This window comes from Schistocerca serialis, chromosome 4, assembly GCF_023864345.2.
Source record: "Schistocerca serialis cubense isolate TAMUIC-IGC-003099 chromosome 4, iqSchSeri2.2, whole genome shotgun sequence".
Lineage (NCBI taxonomy): Eukaryota > Metazoa > Arthropoda > Insecta > Orthoptera > Acrididae > Schistocerca > Schistocerca serialis.
The window spans coordinates 446,965,181-446,979,108 of NC_064641.1; positions in this window are offsets into that span (position 1 = coordinate 446,965,181).

The window sequence follows — 13,928 nt, forward strand, 5'->3', positions numbered from 1 at the left end:
CTCCAGTGGAAGACTCTGCAGGAGAGACGCTCAGTAGCTCGGTACGGGCTTTTGTCAAAGTTTCGAGAACGTACCTTCACCGAAGAGTCAAGCAGTATATTGCTCCCTCTTACGTATATCTCGCGAAGAGACCATGAGGATAAAATCAGAGAGATTAGAGCCCACACAGAGGCATACCGACAATCCTTCTTTCCACGAACAATACGAAACTGGAATAGAATGGAGAACCGATACAGGTAGTCAAGGTACCCTCCGCCACAAACCGTCAGGTGGCTTGCGGCGTATGGATGTAGATGTAGATGTAGATATAGATGTAGAGTGAGGTTTAACAATAAATATAAAGAATTAATCACGTTCCTAACTGACACTTAAATAATTCATGACAACGTGTGTTAGTGCAGGCAGTGCTCAAGGCAGTTCTCACTAAATGTAAGAGTTAATGAAGGATAAACAACAATAAAAATATGAAGACAGACAACTTTTAAATTACTTAATGATGCAAAATATTTCGAGGTATGATTTCATCAAGAGGCAGAAAATTAGATATGAGAATAATTTCTCAAAATAGTGTAGAGAACTAAATGTAGTAGTTTTCTATCTTGGCATATGTAATGAATATAACAGCCACAATACACGCCAAGACAGGAAATTACTATATTAGGTTTCAAGTGTTTTGATTTCAAATTTTTTTCTACTGCCATATATACCACGAAACACCTATCATTAAATAACTCAAAGGAGTGAACAAAAAATCGTATCTGCTGGAGGTTTTTGAAAAATCCATTTATGTTGTGGAAAACTTACGTTTAGTTTATAACTAACCTCTATACACTGCTTGCACAACTGCTGCGTAATGTTTTGGTACTGGGAACTATTATTATGTACAGAAATAGTTACTGATTATTATAGTGCACAGTTGCATTGGAGAAATGATGAACTTCTGCATTGTTGAGTGTTTCTAATAAATATGTTTACATGTCGGAGTTAAAATAGTGGCTATTTTTCCAGGAGAGCATTTCTTCTTCCTGATTGTTTTTATTGTAATATACGCCACTGGGTTAAATAGATTTAAGTGGGAGCATACCACCCCTAAAGAACTGTTGGAAAGAAGCACTAAGCGATTTTTCATGTACTAAACCTTCCATGAAGCCAGAATCATGGACATATTTTGAATAATTCTTCTTCTATTTTTTGTAATATTTGAGATCGTATTTCAGAGAATTTAAATTGATAAGCACGTTCGTAACGATGCTGAGCTGGTCGAAATGTAAGCAGGAGGTTGTAACTTGTGTAGGGGATTATGGTAAAAAGAAATCTTGGCTCTCTGCCAGACCACTTGGAGCGCTGCAATTTTTTATTGTTTTATTATAGGCTGATGTAAGTCCTGCCATATTAGTTTCCGTTTAACACAAAACAGAAGTTGCTGTTTTAAAGGCTTATGCGTATATGTTTTTCTTTAGTACCTCTTGTATATGCTGCACTATCTAAGTTGCAACGTAAGTACATTGCTTGTATTCCTCATAATTTTTGTCAAATCCGTAATATTAAATGATGTAAATGATTCCAACAATTGTTTTTGTTTTATATAAAACAGAATCTGGTTTTGTCGCACGGTGTTCCGCGGACTTGTGGGGCGGTGGATACTAATCAAAATGGTCGTTACTTTTGTGATGGCGCTGTTCAAATACAGTTCAGTTGCTTGTGCGTGCTCTACACTACCTTCGCCGTTTACAAGAGCCTGAAAACTACTTTTGCGATCAGCCAGAAAGCGACGAAGAATATACTGACCATAATTTCCAGTCTGCAAAGTCACATTACTCTTTGTACTCACTGAAAGAAAATGTTCCTGCTTGGTATTTACTCAGCGCGATCAGGAACTACGACTGTAAATAAACGTTTTCATTTTTAACTGATCGATATATTCAGTAAAAGTTCTGTCTCTTTCAGCTGCCTCTCTGACCGCATTTATTTATGGGCGCAGCTGTCCGCCAAGTGGAACATCTGATATCAGCCGCCCTAAGCACAGATTACGTAACTGGCCCGTCTGTCGGACACGTACTAATTAATAGCTCGGCCGTTTAGCGATATACAGTCTTCTCAATTTTTATATAAATAGAGTTAAGTTTGCTTTAGTTACTGAAAACGTTTTAGCTTGATTGAATTTAAACGTCCATGGCTACAATTCTTGAAACGAAACCGACAGTAGAATATGACCTCTGAACTCTCTCTTTAAGATCCCTTGTATTCATAGTTGTTTACCACACATTCGTGATACAGCTGTGTTATAGCGTTATTGTACTCAAGTGTTGTAGTTAAAACTTCGTATTTCAAATACAAATGATGCTTAATGTATCATGAATAAGGATGTTTTCGTCCTAAATTTGGTTTTATGTACATGAGAACGAACAGAGTGGAGTTACATAGTTAATCTTTTGTATGAAACTGAGACTACATACAAATTTTGGTCTTCCTGAGTATAATTTTTAGTGTCTTAAATTTTTCGTAAAAACACCAGTTTTGACCAAAATATTGTTCTAATCAAGTTAAAACGTGTAAGCTATAATTGTGAGATACATTTGCAAATTCTGATCAATTTGTAGTCTTATTATTTAGCGCTACTTATTTTTCTAAAGATCGTATCTTTTGCATTTACGTGTTCATTTGATTAGTCTGAGACTTTACAATGTTAATATACTGAAGCATACACTGACTAAGTTTGGAAAAGTTATTTTAACTTTCAATTTCACTCTTAGATTATGGTGCAATACTTTGTATGTTAAGAACAGGCGTGTCATAATGACGTGGGTCTGGTAGTAGTGAACTGGGCTAAGCTACGGCGCACTCAGTCGCCTCTGTCTCTCTTACATTGATACAGCGCTTATTTCGCATCAGACTCACGTCGATTTCTTTTCTTGCTAACGAATCTGCGTGAAATGCGTGATTAATTGTGTTGAGTAACCTGCTCAGATTTTCTTTGGATCTACGTTTCGTACCTTCTCATATTTAATGGAGAACTCCATTTTAGCAGTTTTTTAATAGAACTGGTATTCACAGTTATTAAATCTTACCATCACTTGAGTACGTAATGAAGCTTTGAATGGTATTGCATCTTGCCACTCTGGGAACACTGTAATCTTGGTGACAGAATAAGCAGTTATTATGTCAGGCTCTATTACATAGCAACAACATTCTTCATCAAAGTGCACATTTGCACACGGGATTGTATTTTGCTTGTACTGAATGCTACCGTATTTTGTAAACCGTAGTTTTGTCAAATTTACTATTTCATCCAACGACAGAAACCTGACCGTGTTAAGGCGAAATATAGTACTTATATTTTAAGTGTATTTCTTGCTTTGAAATTTTAACTGAAGTAGGAGCATACTTCTATTACATCGATTTCTGCTAAAGTGTATTGTTCCCAGTATCTGTGAATAATATATGAATATATTTGAGTAACTACTTTTGCATTTTTAGAAGTGAATAGGTCTATCGATATAATCATATTCGTAACACAGCCATGTACAACTGCCCAGAACTCTAATTCCTCAATTTCACATAAGCACTGTATACTTGAAGTGAATTTTTTTTCTATACATACAAAAAAGTCTACATTTTTTGTAGAATATGAACAGCAGGCGATTAGCTTCTAGTAAATATTATTTTATCTAAATGGAGTGTTTCATAATAGTAACCAAAGAAAATGTCACCCCAAACTGAAGCAAAAAAATTTATTTAATTGTGAATATTTAATAGAAGAATACTGAATTTCAAATTAAATTTATCATCTCTACGACCTGAATCGGCCTTTCTTTCCTTTCAGAATTTTTGATTTGGACGACATCTTACAGAAGTGAAGCAAAAAATCGAGTCAGAGATTTCAATACTCATGTAACATAACCAGAGAGCGGAAATGGTTATACTTTAAACCTAAACATAACACCAAAATAGCCTAACAGACATTTCTGTAAATTTACAGCTGCATAGAAGTATTTTATGTGTGAAAATCATTTTTTCTAAGCAGATTTTGTTAACTCTCTAAGAACAGGTTAAATCCTGCGGCTATTCTGAAGAATATGACACTGATATTAAATCAACGATACCCATCCACTTATCTATATTGGCTATATTTCCATTTCGCAATCAGATTGAAAACATATGTGTGCATGATAAACAAATCAAATACGGCAACAGTAAGTTCTGACATATATCTCTTTTCAATGTTTAAAAAGGCCTGGATGTAGCTAAAAATAGCCGAATTTAGGAAAAAAAGGAAACATGGAACATGTGGTAGGTTTCCCATATAGAGGTCGTTAAGAACAAACTTAGCTTACACTCCTGCACTGTGTATGTCCCTTTGTTCCCAATTTTTCTTTCCATTGATGTAAAAATATATTTTGATTAATGAAAAATCTCATATAAAGATGTGAAACAAATACTAACAAAGAGATAGAGGGGCTGTCCGGTACTTACCTCAGCTCAGTACAGCCGATAGATACATAAAACACAACAGAAAATTTACGTTTTAAGCTTTCGGATCTTAGTTTCTTCATCAGGGAGGAGAGAGGGGAAAGAAAGGGAAGAAGGGAAAGTGGATTCAGTTACTCACAACCCAGGTTATGAAGCAACAGGGAAAGGAAAACAGGGAGGGTAGCAAGGATGGAGTCATGGTTGTCAGAGGGAAGCCAAAGATATTCTACTGTAAGTACTGTGCCAACTTCAAACCAAAGAGGATGCATACAGAAGTAAAGAGGTATAGTATAAAGATAAACACAACTATATAGGTTGAAAAGATGCGTGAATGGCTAAAGAGGAAAAGGAAAGAGGAGAAGACTGAAGAGTAAATGGGAGTGAGGTTGTTTAACGTAGGTTCAGTCCAGGGGGATGGCGGGATGAAAGGATGTGTCGGAGTGCAAGTTCCCATCTCCGCAGTTCTGAGGGACTGGTGTTGGGTGGGAGAAGCCAAATGGCACATACGGTGTAGCAGGTTCCTAGGTCCCTAGAATTATGCTGGAGGGCATGCTCTGCTACTGGGTATTGGACATCTCCTAGGCGGACAGTTCGTCTGTGTCCATTCATGCGCTCAGACGGTTTAGTTGTTGTCATACCGATGTAAAAGGCTGTGCAGTGCAGGCATGTCAGCTGATAAATGACATGTGTTGTTTCACATGTGGCCTTGCCTTGAATTGTGTATGTTTTGCCAGTAGCGTGGCCGGTAGGTGGTTGTTGGGGGATGCATGGGGCGGGTTTAGCAGTGGGGTCGGTTACAGGGGTAGGAACTGCTGGGTAGAGAAGGTAGTCTGGGAATATTGTAGGGTTTAACAAGGATGTTACGGAGGTTAGGGAGGCGAAGAAAGGCAACTCTGGGTGGTGTGGGAAGAATTTTGTCAAGGAATGATTCATTTCAGGGGTTGACTTAAGAAAGTCATATCCCTGGTGGAGTAATTTGTTGATGTATTCGAGGCCAGGATAATATTGGGTGACAAGGGGGATGCTTCTGTAAGGTCTGGCGGTAGGAACATTGTTGTTGGACAGGGAGGAATGTGTTGCTCGGGAGATCTGTTTGTGGACAAGGTCTGCAGGATAGTTGCGGGAGAGGAAAGCACTGGTCAGGTTATTGGTGTAATTGTTGAGGGATTCATCACTGGAGCAGATACGTTTGCCACGAATACCTAGGCTGTAGGGAAGGGAGCGTTTGATGTGGAATGGATGGCAGCTATCAAAGTGAAGGTACTGTTGTTTGTTTGTGGGTTTGATATGGACAGAGGTGTGGATGTGAGCTTCAAGATGAAGGTCAACATCCAGGAAGGAGGTTTGGGTTTTGGAGAAGGACCAGGTGAAATTCAGATTCGAAAAGGAGTTGAGGTTATGGAGGAAATTAAGGAGTGTTTCTTCACCATGAGTCCCGACCACAAAGATGTCATCTATGAACCTATACCAGGCCAGGGGAAGCAGCTGTTGGGTCTTCAGAAAAGCTTCCTCCATGCGGCCCATGAAGAGGTTGGCATAGGATGGAGCCATCCTGGTTCCTATGGCCGTATCCCTGATTTGTTTGTAGGTCTGGCCTTCAAAAGTGAAGTAATTATGGGTGAGGATGAAGTTGGTAAGTGTGATAAGGAACGAGGTTTTTGGAAGATCTTTGGGTGGGCGTTGGGAGAGGTAGTGCTCAAGGGCAGGGAGACCATGGGTATGTGGGATGTTTGTGTAAATGGATGTAGCATCTATGGTGACAAGAAAGGTTTCATGTGGGAGAGGAGTGGGAATGGATTTGAGGCGTTCTAGGAAGTGGTTTGTGTCTTTGATGTAGGATGGGAGTCTGCAGGTGATAGGTTGGAGGTGTTGGTCTACCAGAGCTGAGATACGTTCTGTTGGGGCTTTGAAACCTGCTACAGTGGGATGGCCAGGATGGTTCTCTTTGTGGATCTTGGGTAATAGGTAGAAGATAGGGGTATGTGGCTCAGGTGGACTGAGTAGGTCTATGGGAGACGTTGTGAGGCCTTGTGAGGGACCTTGGATTTTTAGGATTTTCTGCAGCTCAGTCTGGATGGAGGGAATGGGATCCTGGGTAACAGCTTTGTAGATTGAGGTGTCGGAGAGTTGACGCAGTCCTTCTGCCACATGCTCCACACGGTCAATTACCACAGTTGTGGGGCCTTTATCCGCTGGGAGGATGACAATAGAGCGGTCTATTTTCAGCTCCTTAATGGCACGGGATTCAGCTGATGTTGGGGGTTGTCGGGATGTTCTTCAAGAAGGACTGGGAGGCAACACTGGATGTGAGGAATTCCTGAAATGTCTGCAAGGGATGGTTTTGGGGGAAGTGAGGAGGATCCCTTTGAGAAGGCGGTCGGAACTGTTCTAGACATGGTTCAACACTGGGTCAAGTATTTGGGGCAGTGTTTGGGTAGTGAATTGATATTTCCAGTTGAGGTTCCGGGTGATTGAGAGGAGATCTTTAACCAGGGCAGTGTGGTTGAATTTAGGGGTGGGGCTAAAGGTTAAGCCTTTTGATAGAACAGATGTCTGTGGAGGAGAGAGGTATCTGGATGAGAGGTTTAGAACTGAATTGAGACTGGTGATATGTGGCATTTGACTGTGGTTATAGTTGAGATTTGGTCTGTGTGGGGTATGTGCTGGGATTGGGGGATTGAGTAGGGTGGCTAGGCTAGGTTTGTTGGCTATGAGGGGGGTTTGTTGAAGGTTCTGTTGTGGTTGGTGTTTGTGAGGGGTAGGGAGAGGGACCCCACTTCTTAGTTGCTGCACTAGCACTATGGATAGTTCTTTCAGGTGGTGTGTGGCATGGAACTCACGTTTACAGCTGGCTTCTGGGATGATGTTCCTGAGTGTGTTCTCCAAGCAAGAGTTTGAGAGGTGGAGCACTTTGAAGAGAGATAGGAGCTGTTGGGAGTGGTGGTTACATGAAGTAGTGTAGAGATTCAAGACAAGTTGGGTAAGGGCTAAGGATTGAAGGTTCTGGAAGTCCAGGAGAGACTGGTGGAAGGAGGAGTTGCACCCAGAGATGGGAACTTTTAAGGTAAGTCCTTTAGGGATAATTCCAAAGGTTAGGCAGGACCAGAGGAAAAGTATGTGGGTTTGCAGTTTGGCTATGGTGAATGCATGTTTCCAGAATGAATGTAAATAATGTGGCGTAGGATTAGGGTACATAGTGAGTAACTTGTGGGTAGGAAAATTGAATAACTAAAGATAAAATAGTAATAATAATAAGGAATAAAACACGGAGGGAAGCACGAGAAAGAAAGAAACTGTGTTGGTAATGTTCAATACCAAAGGAAGACCACTAAATAAGAAAAGTACGGTTAAAGGTTCGCCAGACAAAGCAAGTATGTCCAGATCAGGGGAAAACAACACACGTTGCTCAAAAAAAGATATAGAGTGGCGAAAAAAAAAATAGATCGCGACTGCCGCAAAAAAGATCGCGCGTGCAGCAAAACAGATCGCGCGTGCCGCAAAAAAGATCGCGCGTGCAGCAAAACAGATCGCGCGTGCCGCAAAAAAGATCGCGGGTGGCGCGGAAATGTATAAAAATATTTTCCTGTTTCAGAGAAAGATATCCAATGGCACAAAAAGATCGCGAGCAACACGAAATCGACGGAAATGAATGATACTGGTAGGTGTAGTCCAAAACCCTCGTTCCTTATCACACTTACCAACTTCATCCTCACCCATAATTACTTCACTTTTGAAGGCCAGACCTACAAACAAATCAGGGGTACCTTCTCTACCCAGCGGTTCCTACCCCTGTAACCGACCCCCTGCAAAACCTGCCCCATGCATCCCCCCACAACCACCTACTCCAGCCACGCTACTAGTAAAACATACACAATTCAAGGCAAGGCCACATGTGAAACAACACATGTCATTTATCAGCTGACATGCCTGCACTGCACAGCCTTTTACATCGGTATGACAACAACTAAACTGGCTGAGCGCATGAATGGACACAGACGAACTGTCCGCCTAGGAGATGTCCAATACCCAGTAGCAGAGCATGCCCTCCAGCATAATTCTAGGGACCTAGGAACCTGCTACACCGTATGTGCCATTTGGCTTCTCCCACCCAACACCAGTCCCTCGGGACTGCGGAGACGGGAACTTGCACTCCAACACATCCTTCCATCCCGCCATCCCCCTGGACTGAACTTACGTTAAACAACCTCACTCCCATTTACTCTTCAGTCTTCTCCTCTTTCCTTTTCCTCTTTAGCCATTCACGCATCTTTTCAACCTATATAGTTATGTTTATCTTTATACTATACCTCTTTACTTCTGTATGCATCCTCTTTGGTTTGAAGTTGGCACAGTACTTACAGTAGAATATCTTTGGCTTCCCTCTGGCAACCATGACTCCATCCTTGCTACCCTCCCTGTTTTCCTTTCCCTGTTGCTTCATAACCTGACTTGTGAGTAACTGAATCCACTTTCCCTTCTTCCCTTTCTTTCCCCTCTCTCCTCCCTGATGAAGGAACTAATATCCGAAAGCTTAAAACGTAAATTTTCTGTTGTGTTTTATGTATCTATCGGCTGTACTGAGCTGAGGTAAGTACCAGCCAGCCCCTCTATCTCTTTGTTAGTATTTGTTTCACATAAAAATATATTTTGTGAGTTACGTAAATTTAATTTTTGTGAAGAAGAGACTGTTCCCAAGGACGTCTTCCGGTAGCATCTTTGTTTAGTGATCAAACCGTCAGTGGTCCCGACACCGCTTGACTTTTGATTGATAATCAATATTGGCAGCCGAAGACTTCCGGCATAAGAAGTCACCCCCGTTCTGCCAACGGCATTGTCAAACAGGGGGGAGGAGCAGACAGAGGTCCAGGCACTCTTTTGTCCTAGAGGTGGGAAACTGCCCTAAAGACGGAAGAATCATCAATGATCAACGGCATGATGATGCAGAAGACAATGGAAAACTCTGAATTAAAGACACTTAACGTGTATCCACAGGACATGTGGCCTGTAATTGAAGAAGTGTCATGATGATCTCTCCATTGGCAAAAGATTCCGGAATACCCCCATTCGGATCTCCGGGAGGGGACTGCCAAAGGGGTGGTTACCATGAGATAAATATTGAAAAAAAGGATAACGTTCTACGTGTCGGGACGTGGAATGTCAGAAACTTGAACGTTGTAGCCAAATTAGAAAATCTGAAAAGGGAAATACAAAGGCTCAATCTAGATATAATAGGGGTCAGTGAAGCGCAATGGATGAATATAGGGTAATATCATCAGCAGCAGAAAAAGGTGTGACGGGAGTAGAATTCGTTGTGAATAGGAAGGTAGGGAAGAGAGTGTGTTATCGTAAACAGTTCAGTCACAGGGTTGTTCTTATCAGAATCGACAGCAAACCAGCACCGACAACAATAGTTCAGGTATACATGCCGACGTCGCAAGCTGAAGATGAAGAGAGAGAGACAAGGTACATAATGATATTGAAAGGGAGATGAAAATCTAGTAGTCATGGGGGATAGGAATGCAGTTGGGAGGAAGGAGAGAAGAAAAGGTTACAGGAGGATGTGGGTTTAGGACAAGGAATGAGAGCGGAGAAAGACTAATTGAATTCTGTAATAAATTTCAACTAATAATAGCGAGTATTCTGTTCAAGAATCACCAGAGGAGAAAGTATACTTGGAAAAGTCCGAATGATACGGGCAGATTTCAGTTAGATTACATCATGGTCAGGAAGACATTCGAAATCAGATACTGGATTGTAAGGCTTACCCAGGAGCAGATACAGACTCAGATCACAACTCAGCAGTGATGAATAGTAGGTTGAGGTTTAAGAGATTAGTCAGGTGGAGTCAATATGCAAAGACGTTGAATATGGAACTACACTATGTGATCAAAAGTATCCGGACACCTGGCTGAAAATTGCTTACAAGTTCGTGGCGCTCTCCATCGGTAATGCTCGAATTCAGTATTGTGTTGGCCCACCTTTAGCCTTCATAACAGCTTCCACTCTCGCAAGCATACGTTCGATCAGGTGCTGGGAGGTTTCTTACGGAATGGCAGCCCTTTCTCCACAGAGTGCTGCATTGAGGAAAGGTACCGATGTCGGTCGGTGAGGCCTGCCACGAAGTAGGCGTTCCAAACAATCCCAAAGCTGTTCTGTAGGATTCAGGTCAGGACTCTGTGTAGGCCAGTCCATTACAGGGATGTTATTGTCGTGTAACCACTCCACCAAAGCCCGTGCATTATGAACAGGTGCTGGATCATGTTGAAAGATGCAATCGCCATCCCCGAATTGCTCTTCAACAGTGGGAAGCAAGAACGTGCTTAAAACATCAATGTAGGCTTGTGCTGTGATAGCTCCACGCAAAACAACTAGGGTTGCAAGCCCCCTCCATGAAAAACACGACCACACTATAACACCACCGCCTCCGAAATTTACTGTTGGCAATACACACGCTGGCAGATGACGTTCACCGGGCATTCGCCATATCCAGACCCTGCAATTGGATCGCCACACTGTGTACCGTGATTCGTCACTCCACACAACGTTTTTCCACTGTTCAATCGTCCAATGTGTATGCTCCTCACACCAAGCGAGGCGTCGTTTGGAATTTACCGGCGTGATGTGAGGCATAAGAACAGCCGCTCGACCTTGAAATCCAAGTTTTATCACCTTCCGCCTAACTGTTATAGTACTTGTAGTGGATCCTATTGCAGTTTATAATTCCTGTGTGATGTTCTGGATAGATGTCAGCCTGTTACACATTACGACACTCTTCAACTGTCGGCTGTCTCTGTCAGTCAACAGACGAGGCCGGCCTGGACGCTTTTGTGCTGTACGTGGCCGTTCTCGTTTGCACTTCACTATCACATCGGAAACAGTGGATCTAGGGATATTTAGGACTGTGGAAATCTCGCGTACAGACGTATGACACAAGTGACACCCAATCACCTGACCATGTTCGAAGTCCGTGAGCCCCACGGAGCGCTCCATTCTGCTCTCTCACGATGTCTAATGACTACTGAGATCGCTGATATGGATGGAGTACCTGGCAGTAGGTGGCAGCACAAATCACCTAATATGAAAAACTTATGTTTTTGGATGTGTCCGGGCACCTTTGATCACGTGGTGTACTAAGAAATGACGAGACACGCTAGAATTTTTCTAACGCTATAAATATAGCAATGAGGAATAGCTTAGTAAGCAGAACAGTTGAAGAGGAATGGACATCTCTAATAAAGGCAATCACAGAAGTTGGAAAGAAAAACATAGGTACAAAGAAGATAATTGCGAAGAAGCCTTGGGTAACAGAAGAAATACTTCAGCTGATTGCTGAAAGAGAGACGTACACAAATGCTCAGGGGAATTCAGGAATTCAGAAACACAAGTAGCTGAGAAATGAAATATATAGGAAATGTAGGAAGCAAAGACGAAAATGCTAATGAAAAATGTGAAGAAATCGAAAAAGAAACGGTTGTCCAAAGGACTGACTCAGCACATATGAAAGTCAAAACAACCTTTTGTGAAATCAAAAGCAAGAGTGGTAACATTAAGAGCATAATGGTAGTTCCACTGCTATGTGCAGAGGAGAGAGCGGGTAGGTGGAAAGAGCAGATTGAAAGCCTCTATAAGGTGGAAGGTTTGTTTGATGTGATAGAAGAAGACGCAGGAGTCGATTTACAATAGATAGGGGATCTAGTATTAGAATCAGAATTTAAGAGAGTTTTGAAGGACTTAAGATAAAATGACGCAGAAATCGTAGACAACATTTCATCAGAATTTCTAAAATCAGTAGCGGAAGTAGCAACAAGACGACTATTCATGTTGATGTGCAAAATGTATGAGTCTGGGGATATACCATCTGACTTTCGGAAAAATATCATTTACACAATTCCGAAGACTGCAAGAGCTGACAAGTGCTAGAATTATCGCACAATCGGCTTAACAACTCATGCATCCGAGTTGCTGACAAGAATAGAAGTAGTAGAAGTAGAAGTAGCTTTATTCATCTGTAGATCTCTTTTCACAAGGATATAGGAAATGTCAATGTATTTACAAGTTTAGATCAATTTAAAATAAGTTAATTCGTATACACATATATTTACAGACTTCTAGTTTGAGACAACCCTTAGATTTACTCCAGGTATACAATACTTTTCTTACTAATAACTTATTAAATAATGTAATGCCACATTGTTCACTCATATCTCACTATCAGGCACTGCACACACTATACACACATTGTTTCATAACACTTCAAGCATTACACACACAAACACACACACACACTGGTGATGTCTGGGCCATTTTCTGTACAGCAACTTCCCATTTGCTATCCTGAAAAACTGAGTCAGCATCCCTCCATAATGAGTGAGATGTTGAGCTCAGAAAGAAGAAGTGGTGTTAGTACTGTGCTATGCATAGCTTGGAGGTAAGTATTTCTAGAAAGGAAAAAAGAAGGAAAAACCATAAAGTGAAGATGTTATGTGGAATGATGGATATTGTATAATCATTATTATTATTATTTATTTGTATAACATTTTTTATCAAATCAGTACTCTGTTTTAGCTAAGTAGTCCTTCAATGAATAAAATGTATTGAATAACAGGTACTTTTTAGCTGCCTTTTTAAATAAGTGTATTTTTGCAATTTCTTTAATCTCTTTTGGTAATTTATTGTACAGTTTTATTCCTTGGCAGAAAATGTTTATTTTTTCTTGGTAAATTTAAACTGAGTCTATCTCTTGTTGTATGGTCATGGGGAGAGCTGTTTGTGCAGTAATTACCAATGTTATTTTTGATGTGTACAACAGACTGGTAAATATACGCACATGGAGCAGTTAAAACCCCAGTGTTCTGAACAGATCTTTACAATGAACTCGACTAGTATTTTTGATTATTATTCTTATGGCTCTTTTCTGGAGTTTGAAAATTGTGTTCATGTTTTGTGGATTTGTAACCCAAAAAAGAATGCTATAGCTAAGTATTGAGTGTACATATGTATAATATGTAATTATAAGACATTGCGTGTTACACACTGATGATATGATTCTAAGGGCATAACATGCTGATGACATTCTGTTTGCAAGTACCTTTGTGTGTTCACAACACTTCAACTGAGAATCGATATTCATTCCTAGAAATTTTGCATTTGTTACACAGTCTATAGAGGTGCCATCTACATTTAATTTAACATTGTCATTTTTCCTCTTCAAACTGAAATTCATAGCATTAGTTTTGTTTATATTCAATGTCACTTTATAACTTATTGACCAATCATAAACTTCCTTGAGAGTTTCATTTGCTTTCTCGGCAAGGAGTTATCTTGTTTTCTCTGTGACTATAATATTGCCATCATCAGTGAAGAGGATTTTTTCAGCATGAATAACACTACTGGAAAAGTCATTGATGTCCATCAGGAACAGTATTGGTCCTAATATGTTACCTTGCAGAACCGCTATA